We start from the raw sequence: 13,460 nt of genomic DNA on the forward strand, positions 1-13,460 counted from the left end.
TCTTGTTTTGACTCCAAATACAAACGAATCTCCCAGAAAACTCAGCTCAGTCTCCTTTAAATCACCTTTTCCTTTTTTTATTTATTCTCTTTCCTTGTTTTTCTTTTCTTTTCTTTTCTTTTCTTTTCTTTTCTTTTCTTTTCTTTTCTTTTCTTTTCTTTTCTTTTCTTTTCTTTTCTTTTCTTTTCTTTTCTTTTCTTTTCTTTTCTTTTCTTTTTTCTTCCCTTTCCTTTCCTTTCCTTTCCTTTCCTTTCCTTTCCTTTCCTTTCCTTTCCTTTCCTTTCCTTTCCTTTCCTTTCCTTTCCTTTCCTTTCCTTTCCTTTCCTTTCCTTTCCTTTCCTTTCCTTTCCTTTCCTTTCCTTTCCTTTCCTTTCCTTTCCTTTCCTTTCCTTTCCTTTCCTTTCCTTTCCTTTCCTTTCCTTTCCTGTTTCCTTTCCTTTCCTTTCCTTTCCTTTCCTTTCCTTTCCTTTCCTTTCCTTTCCTTTCCTTTCCTTTCCTTTCCTTTCCTTTCCTTTCCTTTCCTTTCCTTTCCTTTCCTTTCTTTCCTTTCCTTTCCTTTCCTTCCCTTCCCTTCCCTTCCCTTCCCTTCCCTTCCCTTCCTTCCCTTCCCTTCCCTTCCCTTCCCTTTCTCTTTTTTTCCCTTTTTTTCTCGCTTTTTAAATTTTTAAATTTTTTTTTCTTTTCTTTTTTTCCCCCCCCCCCCCCCCCTGCTCTGTATCTTTCCTCACTCCAGGAATATTGTGGAGAAGGGGAAGCAGCTGCCAAACCTATTCCCTAAAAACCATCCGGTCGTTTTTCAGCTACTCCAGGATTTTCCTGGCAGCTCCATGTTCCCAATTAAATCCCAACTTTTCCTCTTCCCTCAAGGCAAATCCATCTTTTCCAGCAGAGGCTCCTTCAGGTTTTTCCAGGGACAATCCTGGGAGGCATCTGGGAAAAATAAATTCCAAGATTTGGGATGAGTTGGTCCCACCTGAGCTCACCTGGAGCCAAGAGGGGAGGCCTGAAGGGGGAATTTCCATGGGAAAGGGAAAATATGGGTGGAAAAAAAGTGGGAAAAGAGATGGAAAAAATAATGGAAAAGAGGTGGAAAAGGAGGGAAATAAGAGGTGGAAAAGGAAGAGAGTAAGAGGTGGAAAACGGGAGATGATAAGGAAATAAAGCCATGATAAAAGAGATGTAAAAGGAGGGTGATGAGAGAGATAAAAAGGCATAAAATGATGATAAAAGAGGATGGTAAAATCAGGATAAAAAAGGTTTAAAACGAGGGTGATAAGAGATTTGAAAGGGGAATGATAAGGGATTGAAAAGGAAATAAAATTATCGTTAAAGAGGTGTAAAAGGGGGGGTAAAAAAGGTTTAAAAAGAGAAATTAATGAGGTGTAAAAGGAGGGTGATAAGAGATAAGAGAGGAAATAAATGATGATAAAAAAGGTGTAAAATCAAGGCAAAAGGGGTTTGAAAGAAGGGAGATAAGAGGTGTAAAAAGAGGGTGATAAGAGATAAAAAAGAAAATAAACGCTGGTAAAAGGTGTGAACTGAGGGTTAAAAGGTTTTAAAAGAGGAGTAAAAGAGGATTAAAAAAAAAGAGTAAAAGAGGTGTGAAGTGGGGGTAAATGGGTTCCAAAAGGGAGGTGATAAGGGCTAAAAAAAGCAAATTAAATGAGGATAAAAGAGGAGGAAAAGGAGGAGAAAAGAGGATTTTTAAAAGGAGCAAAAATGGTTTGAAAGGAGGGTAAAAGTGGTTTGAAAGGGGGTTGATAAGAAGTGTAAGAGGAAGGTGATAAGAGTTAAAAGAGGAAATAAAATTATGGTAAGAGGTGTAAAATCAAGATAAAAGTGGTTTGAAAGAAGGGAGATGAGAGGTGTAAAAAGAGGGTGATAAGAGATAAAAAAGAAAATAAACTCCGGTAATGGTGTGAACTGAGGGTTAAAAGGTTTTAAAAAAAGGAGCAAAAGAGGATTAAAAAGAGGAGTAAAAAAGGTACTAAAAGGAGGTAAATGGGTTCCAAAAGGGAGGTGATGAGAGATAGAAAAAGCAAATAAAACTATGGTAAAAGAGGAGGAAAAGGAGGGGAAAAGAAGATTTTAAAAAGGAGCAAAAGTGGTTTGAAAGGAGGGTAAAAGTGGTTTGAAAGGGGGTGATAAGAGGTGCAAAAGGAGAGTGATAAGAGTTGAAAGAAGGAAATAAATGATGATAGAAGAGGTGCAAAAGGGGGTAAAAAGGGTTTAAAATGAGAAATAAGCGAAGTTTCAAAGGAAGGTGGTAATAGATAAAAGGAAGTAATATTGTGATAAAAGAGGTGTAAAATCAAGATAAAAGTGGTTTGAAAGAGGGGCGATAAGGGGTGTAAAAGAAGGTGATAAGAGATAAAAAAAGATAATAAAATAATGATAAAAGAGGTGTAAACGGAGAGTAAAAAGGTTTAACAAGAGGAGTAAAAGAGGATTTAAAAGAGGAGTAAAAGATGGGCTAAAGGGAGGTAAATGGGTTCCAAAAGGGAGGTGATGAGAGATAGAAAAAGTAAATTAAATTAAAAAGCAATTTAAATGATAAAAGAGGAGGAAAAGGAGGGAGGAAAAAGATTTTGAAAATGAGGGGGAAAGAGGATTTAAAAAATGACCAAAAGTGGTTTGAAAGGAGGGTAAAAGTGGTTTGAAAGGGAGTGATAAAAGGTGCAAAAGGAGAGTGATAAGAGTTGAAAGAAGGAAATAAATGATGATAGAAGAGGTGCAAAAGGGGGTAAAAAGGGTTTAAAATGAGAAATAAGCGAAGTTTCAAAGGAAGGTGGTAATAGATAAAAGGAAGTAATATTGTGATAAAAGAGGTGTAAAATCAAGATAAAAGTGGTTTGAAAGAGGGGCGATAAGGGGTGTAAAAGGAGAGTGATAAGAGATGAAAAAAGGAAATAAATGATGATAGAAGAAGTGCAAAAAAGGTTTAAAAAGATGAGTAAAAGAGGTGTGAAATGGGGATAAATGGATACCAAAAGGGAGGTGATAAGAGATTAAAAAAAGGAATTAAATTCCCTTTTTACAGAAAATTTTCCTTTTTAAGAAAGGAAAGGAAATGACGATAAAAGAGATTAACCAAGGTGGTTCCAGGAGTGATCAAAGACCCGAAAATTCTGATAAAATTTTTATCAGGGGAAGGGACCAGGCTCCTCCTTTCCCAGGGATCTGCAGCATCAAGGACAAATTAATGAGCAGCTTTAATTAATTATTCCCCCCCCTCCCTCCTGGCAGCACAGGGGGGAGGGTGGGAGCAGCCAGATGTTCTCCACAGCTGGATATGGAGAATCCCAATCCCAACCTCGGGAAGGGATTGGGAGAGACCAGGAAAAAGGAAGTGTCTGCCCAAATCCCATTGGGAATGAGCCGGGCCTGGATCTGGGAATGCCAAGGAAAGGTCTGGAAATTGCCGTTGGTGTTTCCGATGGCCCAAATGTGTAATTACAGGGATTAGAGGGATTAGGGAAAAGCAGGACAAGGGCAATTCCCTTAACTCCACACATTGGGCGCTCCGGGAGCATCTGGGGACAGCCTGGAATGGTTTTTCCAGGGGGGATTTTCCAGAATTTATCCCAGCCCAGACGTGGATCAAAGAAAAATCTCCCGGAATACAGAGCAGGGGGATGGATGGGATGGAATGAGGGGAGTTTGGGGTGGGATTTTGGGACAAAATTCCCAGCTGGGATAATGGGGATGAGCTGGGCTGGAATTCCCAGACAATCCCCGGGAGTGTCCAAGGAAAGGTTGGATCAGTCTGGGATGGTGGGATGGGAATGGGGTGGGATTTGAGGTCCATGAATCCCATCCCAAACAATTCCAGGATCCTCTGAGGCTGCTGCAGGGGTGGCTCCAGGCTGGAATTCTGTCCCAGAAGATTAAATACTTTGGGATGCAACTCCAAGGGATTTAGGAAAAAAAATAGGATCCAAGGAATCTTTGGAGTCTCTTCCCGAGCCTCAAGGGGCTCCAGGAGAGCTGAAATTCGGGATCAAGGGCTGGAGGAGCCAGGAAAGGGAATTCCCAGTGGGAAAGGGGAGATTGGGGTGAGATCTTGGGAAGGAATTCCTGGCTGGGCTGGAATTCCCAGAGAATCCCTGGAATTGTTCCAGGCCAGGCTGGATGAGATTCTGGGATTCCCTGCCCTTGGAATGGTTTGGGATGGAAGGTCCCTTCCCACCCAACCCATCCCTTCTTTTTTTTTCTTTTTTTTTTTTTTTTTTTTTTTGGGATGCTCATCCCAGGACTTTGCAGAATTCCTGCAGAGCTGGCAGCTCACTCCTGGCTTATTTATGATCCTAAAAAAAACCCCCAAAAAACTAAAAAATGAATTATTCCTTTTGAAAGGCAAAAAAAACCCCCCAGAGCGGCCTCATCATTCCTGACATCAAAGTGAGTTTTTCCTTGGGATTTTTCCAGGTTTTCTCTGCTGACGTCACCGGCATCCATCACCTGAGAGATCAGAGTGGGAAACGTGCTCCTGTGTCCCAAAAAAATAATCCAGAGGAGGAATTCTGGGCTGTGCCTGAAGGAATCCAAGAGCAGCTCCTGAGGATTTAATCAAAATCCAGGGATCTGAAGAGATTTGGCTGCTCCGTCCATCAGGATTCAGCCCTGGGAAAAACCCCATGGAATTATTTGGGCTGGAAAAGAGCTCTGAGAGCTCCATGGGGCGATGGCTCCTCTCCCTTTTCCCAGGAATGTGGGTCAGCTCCATCCTGCAGGGCCAAAATCTGGGAACGGAGCCGGGATTTGCAGATTTCATGGAATGCTGGGATGGTTTGGGTGGGAATTGATCCCATCCCAATCCAACCCCGACATTCCCACAATCCCAGAGTGATCCGACCTTTCCTTGGACACTTGTTGCTGAATTTCTTAGGGAAATTCATAATAACATGATTTATCTATAGATATTGAACTACCTTGACTGAGGCCTGTGACACAGAAAAAAAAAAAAAAAAAAAAAAAAAAAAAAAAAAAAAAAAAAAATTCTCAGTGAGCTGTGGCGCAGCTAGAATTAGATATTAAGGTGTTTAGGAAAAAATAATAGAGTGTTGAAGGTCATTGAATAGAATTGTTAATATACAGGTGTTAGCCACCTTAAGGGTGAACCAAACAATGTGTGTTTACATTCTTTTTTCTGCTGCGTGCCAATGAAAATGTGTCTGTATTTGTAAACTATTTAGAAAAGTATATAACCTGCCATTTTAGGTGAAATGGAGGGAATTTCTAGAATTAACCATATTGGTCGTATCTACGTCTGTCTCAGTCCAACCCTCTGTTGTTATCGAGTTCTTGGCTTTGGACACTCCCAAGGATTCTCTGGGAATTCCAGCCCCAAAATCCCACTTTTCACCTTAAAACAATTCTTTTCCACGATTCCCCCCCCCTCGCTCCATCCCGAAATTCCAGCCTCGGGATGGATCTCCCGATGGAAATCCCACCGGGAATCCTGGAATGCCGGGACACAGGGATGGATGGATGGGATGGTGAATTCCTCCCTCCGGGATTTTCCAGGGATTCAATTCCCGAGTTTTTGGTGCCCTCTAAAGGCCTGGAATGGGAGCAGCTGCAGAACGTGGCAAAAATCCATGGAAAGGCCTCAAAATTCCTCCCCAGGAATCAGAAAATTGAACTGGGAGTTGGTCCCAGAGCCAAAGGAGGATTTGGGATTTCCCATTCCAGGTGGGAACATCCCTGGAGCCGAAAAGGAACTTTGGGATCAGATCCTGGTCCAGGGGGAGCCCTGAGATTTCACTTTTCCTATTAAAGATCCCAAAGAATTCCTGGATCCATCCTGATTTTTCCTTTATTTTCCTTCTCTACCCTGTTGTGGTGGTTTGTTTTGTCTTTTTTTTTTTTTTTTTTTTTTTTTTTCTGGGGGGCATTTGTTTGTTTTTGTTTGGTTGGTTTTTTTTTGTTTGTTTGTTTTTTGTTTGAGTTTTTTTGTTTTTTTTTTTTTTGTTTTGTTTGTTTGGTTTTTTTTTCCCCAGGTTTTTCCTTCTGATTTTAATTTTTTGTTGTTGTTTTTCCCAATCTTTTCCTTCCTTCCTTCCTTCCTTCCTTCCTTCCTTCCTTCCTTCCTTCCTTCCTTCCTTCCTTCCTTCCTTCCTTCCTTCCTTCCTTCCTTCCTTCCTTCCTTCCTTCCTTCCTTCCTTCCTTCCTTCCTTCCTTCCTTCCTTCCTTCCTTCCTTCCTTCCTTCCTTCCCTTCCCTGACATTCCCTGACATTCCCTGACATTCCCAGGATTTTTGGGCAGAGCTGGGGGTGCTCCCCCTTATCCCAACATTCCCATGGAGCCGTGCCTCAGTTTCCCCATTCCCAACAGGAAAGGGAAGGGGAAGGGGAAGTGAGGCATTGATTTAGAAGAACTAAAGACTGTAGTCAAAATAGATAGTGCTGGGATAATGTAGCCGGGACTTCCCTTTTGCTAACAGAAGCCAGACTGAAGGAACTGATAATCCTTGGAAGGAACTGATAAATCAGGGAACCTGTCAAACCAGGCTTTTGCATCCTGAATAATCAATAGGCCCTATGAACACAATACAATCATAAATCAAACAGTCCTGGAAAAAAAACAGGATTTAGCTGTCACGAACACTAAAGGTTAAAAAGTCAAGAGAGGAAGACCCATCTTACTTCATCATTTTGCGACCCCACCTTATAAAAAAGACCACTGACCCATTTCAAAGAACAAACTACGCATGCTTGATGGCTTTTTGGGCTAATTACCATACGGAGCGGGGAATGGGAGGTATCAGAGCTATGAATATGCATTTGTGGTTGTGTATTCAATATTCCTGTAAATAAAAAACCCCGTGATGATCTGTAAAGGGCGCGTGTGTATTTGGGAGTGATCCCACATGCTGCCCGGCGTCGTAATAAACACACACTTTCTAACTTTAAACTGTTAGAGAGTCTTTGTCCGTCATAGTTGGATATTGGTATTAGATCAATGTCCATAGTTTTTTAATAAATCGGAAGGGAAGGGGAAGGGGAAGGGGGAAAGGGGAAAGGGGAAAGGGGAAAGGGGAAGGGGAAGGGGAAGGGGAAGGGGAAGGGAGATTTGTTACCAAATCTCTGCCTGAAAAGCCTTTAATTGCAAAATTGTGATAATTTGGAAAAGGGGGTGGGTTACCTCCTCCATTCCAAGGGAAATTCCAGCTTTCCCTGGCAGACACCTGTATTCCCAAGCCGAGACAGATTCCCAGGAAATTTGACCCATTCCCACATTCTCCAGGACATTCCAGAGCTTCCGGTTCCAGATTCCCAATAAAACCTGATCCATTCCCAATAAAACCTGACCCATTCCCATCATCTGGCTTCAGATTCCCAGGAAACCTGACCCATTCCCACATTCCTCCAGGATATTCCAGAGCCCCAATAAAACCTGACCCATTCCCAATAAAACCTGATCTGTTCCCACCCTCTCCAGGAGGTTTCAGTGCCTCCAGCTCCACATTCCCAAAAAACCCTGATCCATTCCCACCCTCCAGCTCCACATTCCAAATAAAACTGACTCATTCCCAATAAAACCTGATCCATTTCCATCATCTGGCTCCAGATTCCCAGGAAACCTGACCAATTCCCACATTCCTCCAGGACATTCCAGAGCTTCCAGTTCCAGATTCCCAATAAAACCTCATCCATTCCAAATAAAACCTGATCTGTTCCCACCCTCTCCAGGACATTCCAGAGCCTCCAGCTCCACATTCCCAAAAACCCTGATCCATTCTCACCCTCCACTTCCACATTCCCAAATAGAACTGACCCATTCCCACATTCCTCCAGGACATTCCAGGGCTTCCAGTTCCAGATTCCCAATAAAACCTCATCCATCCCCAATAAAACCTGATCCATTCCCAAAAAACCCTGATCCATTCCCAATAAAACCTGATCTATTCCCAATAAAACCTGATCCATTCCCATCATCCGGCTCCAGATTCCCAGGAAACCTGACCCATTCCCACATTCCTCCAGGATATTCCAGAGCCTCCAGTTCCAGAGTCCCAATAAAACCTGATCCATTCCCAATAAAACCTGATCCATTCCCACTCTCCACTTCCACATTCCCAAATAAAACTGACCCATTCCCACATTCCTCCAGGACATTCCAGAGCTTCCGGTTCCAGATTCCCAATAAAACCTGATCCATTCCCAATAAAACCTGATCCATTCCCATCATCTGGCTCCACATTCCCAAAAAACCTGACCAATTCCCACATTCCTCCAGGACATTCCAGAGCTTCCAGTTCCAGATTCCCAATAAAACCTGACCCATTCCCAATAAAACCTGATCCATTCCCAAAAAACCCTGATCCATTCCCACCCTCCAGCTCCACATTCCAAATAAAACTGACCAATTCCCACATTCCTCCAGGACATTCCAGAGCCTCCAGTTCCAGATTCCCAATAAAACCTGATCCATTCCCAATAAAACCTGATCCATTCCCAATAAAACCTGACCCATTCCCAAAAAACCTGACCAATTCCCACATTCCTCCAGGACGTTCCAGAGCCTCCAGTTCCAGATTCCCAATAAAACCTGATCCATTCCCAATAAAACCTGATCCATTCCCAATAAAACCTGATCCATTCCCACATTCCCCCAGGAGATTCTGGCACCTCCATTGGAATTTTCCTGAAGGAGCCACAGAATTCCCAAAGCTTTGGCCAGGAAACTGGGAAATCCCTGGGATTGTCCAAGGAAATGTTGGAAGAACGTGGGATGGTGGGGTTGGACTGGGACGGGATTTGAGGCCCTTTTCCCACCCAAACCATTCCGGGCTGGAATTCCGGGGCAGGAATTCAGTGCCGGGACAGTTGGATCAGGATCCTGAGGAGTTTTTTCCTGCTCTTTTCTTTCCATGAATTCCCAAGGGAAAAGGGGATTTAGTCCCACACCAACACCTGATGCTTCCAGGTGGGAATTTCCCTTTCCCAGGAAAATCCTCAGGAAGAGGCGGAATTCCCGGAAAAATCCACCATGGAGCCCCCTGGGAGATCCCAAATTTCCAGTTCTGAACATTCCTGGTCCTGAATTCCTGGTGGGACTTTGGGAAGAGCCAGAATTCCCAGAAAAATCCCAAATTTCCAGTTCTGAGCATTCCCAGTCCCAAATTCCCAGTGGGACAAACAAGATCCATCACTGCCCACAGAGAATAAAATTCCCACTGGGAATAAGAAAAAAAAAAACACCCTCTGGAAGCCCAAAAAAAGAAGAATTTGGGAGGGTGGAATTAATTTTCTCAGAATTCCAGGTTGGAATTTCCCTTTCCCAGGAAAATCCAGGAAAATCCTCAGGAAGAGGCGGAATTCCCGGAAAAATCCACCATGGAGCCCCCTGGGAGATCCCAAATTTCCAGTTCTGAACATTCCTGGTCCTGAATTCTTGGTGGGACTTTGGGAAGAGCCAGAATTCCCCGAAAAATCCCAAATTTCCAGTTTTGAGCATTCCCAGTCCCAAATTCCCAGTGGGACAAACAAGATCCATCACTGCCCACAGAGAATAAAATTCCCACTGGGAATAAGAAAAAAAAAAACCACCCTCTGGAAGCCCAAAAAAAGAAAAATTTGGGAGGGTGGAAATAATTTTCTCAATATTCTAAGGGTGGGGTCAAAAATCCTGATTTTTTTTTCTCCCTTCTTGAAACCAAAAAACCAAAACCCAAAAAAAAAAAAAAAAAAAAAAACCACAAAAATCCCACAAAAAAACCCCACAAAAACAAAACAATAAATGCCAAAAAACCCCAAACAAAATACAAAAAAAAAGCCGCCAAAACCCACAAAAAACCTACAAAAAAAAAAAAAACCCAAACACAAAAAGCCTCAAAAAACCCCACAAAAACAAAACAAAAAAATCCTAAACAAACCCGAAAAAGCCCCCAAAAACCCACAAAAAAAAAAAACAAACCCAAAACACCAAAACAAAACCCACAAAACCCTAAAAAACCCGAAAAAAATGCACAAAAACAAAACAAACAAAAAAACCCCCCAAAAAACCCTAAAAAACCACCCCAAAAACCTACAAAAAAAAAAAAAAACCACACAAAAAAAAAGCCCCAAACCCCATAAAAACAAAACAAAAAAATCCCAAAACAAAACAAAAATCCCCAAAACAAATAAATCTCAAAAAAACACACAAAAAACCCACAAAAAACAAAACAAACCCCAAAAAACACCCAAAAAACGCTACAAAAAACCTACAAAAAAACCACAAAAAAACCCAAACAAAACAAACAGAAATTCAAAAATAAAAATTTCCATTCCCATGGAATTCCTGGGGCATTTCCCAAACCTCAAAAATTTCCATTTTTTTTGGTTTTGCCACCAAAATTAGAATTTTGTGAACCAAGCCCTGGAAAACTCTTCATAAAAATCTGACAGTCAAAGGAATTTTTATTTTTTCCTTTTTTTTCCAGGAGGGAATTTCCTCCTTTCACCTCTCGTTGGTGCTGTTGGGATAATTAGAGGTTAATTAATATGTTTAATTAGTAGATCCTGTGTTTAATTAGTGTCCTTCTGGCTGGTTAATTAACTCAGGGAAGTAATGAGCTTTTTCCTAAATCCGGGAGAGAAAAATAAATAAAAATATTTTGGGGTGGGGGGAATTAAAACCACAATAAAAAGGAATGAATTTCTCTGCTGGGAACAGAGTTGGGAATCTTTCCCATTTAAAAAAACAACAACAACAAAAAAAAACCCCTAAAAAACCCACAAAAAACCCAAAAAAAACCCCCAAAAAACAAACAAAAAAAAAACCCCAAAAAAACCCAACCTCAACAACCACAAAAACAAAACAAAAAGAAACAAAAAAAGTAAAAAAAACCACAAACAAAACAACTAAAAAATCCACAGGAAAACCTCAAAACTCCACAAAAATCAAAACAAAAAAAAATCAAAACAAACAAAAAAATAACCCCAACCCCCCCCCAAAAAACCCCAAAACCAAAAAAACACCAAAAAATCTACAAAAAGCTTCCCAAAACCAAAAAAACCCCATAAAACCAAAAGAAACCCCCCAAAAAACAAACAAACAACCTCCCCCAAAAAACCCCACAAAAACAAAACAAAAAAAACCCCTTAAAAAACCACAAAAACGAAAAACCCTGAACCAAAGCAAAGAAAAAAAAAAACCACACAAAGAAACCCCCAGAAACTACAAAAAGCCCCAAAAAACCAAAAAAACCACCCCAAAATGAAACAAACAAAAAAACCCCACCCCAAAATAAAAATAATAATAAAAAACAAACCCAGAAACTACAAAAAACACAAAAAAACCCCCAAAAAACCCACCCCAAAATGAAAAAAACCCAAACCAAAAAGCCCCCAAAACAAAAAACAAATAAAACCACAAAAATACCCACCAAAAAACCCCCAAAAAACACCTGAAAACAAACAAACCCCCAAAAATAAACCCCAAAAAAACAAACAAAAAAAACCACCCACAAAAACAAAATAAACCAAAAGAAAACTAAATAAACCCAAACCAAACAAAAAAAAAAACCAAATAAAACAAACAAACCAAACCAAAACCCCACAAAAAACAAAACAAAAAAACACCCGAAACCAAACAAACTCCCCAAAAATAAAAGCCAAAAAACCAAAAAAAACCCCCACAAAAACAAAACGAACCAAAAGAAAACAAAAAACAAACAAACAAACAAAAAAACCCTCTAAAAAACCAAAAAAAACCCCCAAATTAAAACTGCACAAAAACAAAACAAAAAAAACACCCGAAAACAAAACAAACCCCCCAAAAATAAACGAACAAAAACCCTAAAAAACCCCACAAAAACAAAACAAACCAAAAGAAAACAAAAACACCTGAAAACAAAACAAACCCCCCAAAAATAAACAAACAAAAAAACCCAAAAAACCCCACAAAAACAAAACAAAAAAACACCCGAAAACAAACAAACCCCCAAAAATAAACCCCAAAAAACCAAAAAAAAAAACCACCCACAAAAACAAAATAAACCAAAAGAAAACAAAAAAAAATAACCCCAACCCACACCAAACCAAACCAAACCAAAAAAACCCCACAAAAACAAACCAAACCAAAAGAAAATAAAAAAAATCCCAACCCAAACCAAACCAAAAAAAACCCCCAAACAAAACAAAACAAAAAAACCCCAAAACCTCACAATAACAAAACAAAAAAACCCCAAACCAAACCAAAAAAAACCCCAAACAAAACAAAACAAAAAAACCCCAAAACCTCACAATAACAAAACGAAAAAACCCCAAACCAAACCAAAAAAAACCCCAAACAAAACAAAACAAAACCAAAACCAAACCAAAAAACCCCAAACAAACCGAAAAATCCAAACCAAAACCCTAAAAAACAAAACAAAAAAAATAAACCAAAAACCAAAACAAACCAAAAAAAAACCCAAACAAAAAAAAACCCCAACAAACCAAAACCCCCAAAAAGAAAACAAAAAAACCAAACCAAACCAACAACAACAATAACAAGAAAAAAAAACCAACAACAAACCAAACCAAACAAACCAAACCAACAACAACCAAAAAAAAAAAAAAAAAAAAAAAAAAAAATCAACACTCTGAGGAAAAATAAATTAAAAAATAAAAATTCCCAGAATAGGAAACCTCCCGTTCCCTCCAGCCTTTCCCCCCTAATCCTCCTCCCGCTGAGAAGGTCAGGCCGGGCCCCGCTGGATCCTCCTTCCCCCGGCCCTATTTATAGAGCCCTGAGAGGATCAGGGGAATAAAGATCTCCTGGGGCCCTTCGTGGACGGCTCCGAGCGGCCCAGGTACCTCTGGAATTCCTGGGATTCTCCTCCTGGTTCTGGTCTGTGGGGTTTTTTGTAGGGAAAAAGTTTGGGAAGAGATGTAGGGTGGATCTGAGGGGGGTTTTTGGGGAAAAGGGGTGAAGGAGAGGGGTTTTAGAGCCTGGATGGGATGTCTCCTTATTCCTGTTCCGGATTCTTCATGCCTGTTCTTCATTCCACATTCCCCATTCCCATTCCCCATTCCCCATTCCCATTCCCCATTCCCATTCCCCATTCCCATTCCCCATTCCCCATTCCCATTCCCCATTCCCCATTCCCATTCCCCATTCCCATTCCCCATTCCCATTCCCATTCCCATTCCCCATTCCCATTCCCCATTCCCATTCCCCATTCCCATTCCCCATTCCCCATTCCCATTCCCCATTCCCCTCCCATTCCCATTCCCCATTCCCATTCCCCATTCCCATTCCCATTCCCATTCCCCATTCCCCATTCCCCATTCCCATTCCCCATTCCCATTCCCCATTCCCCATTCCCATTCCCATTCCCATTCCCATTCCCCATTCCCCATTCCCATTCCCCATTCCCCATTCCCATTCCCATTCCCATTCCCCATTCCCCATTCCCATTCCCCATTCCCATTCCCATTCCCATTCCCCATTCCCCATTCCCCATTCCCCATTCCCCATTCCCATT

This window comes from Zosterops lateralis (genome assembly GCF_965231275.1).
Source record: "Zosterops lateralis genome assembly, chromosome: 3".
NCBI classification, from domain to species: domain Eukaryota; kingdom Metazoa; phylum Chordata; class Aves; order Passeriformes; family Zosteropidae; genus Zosterops; species Zosterops lateralis.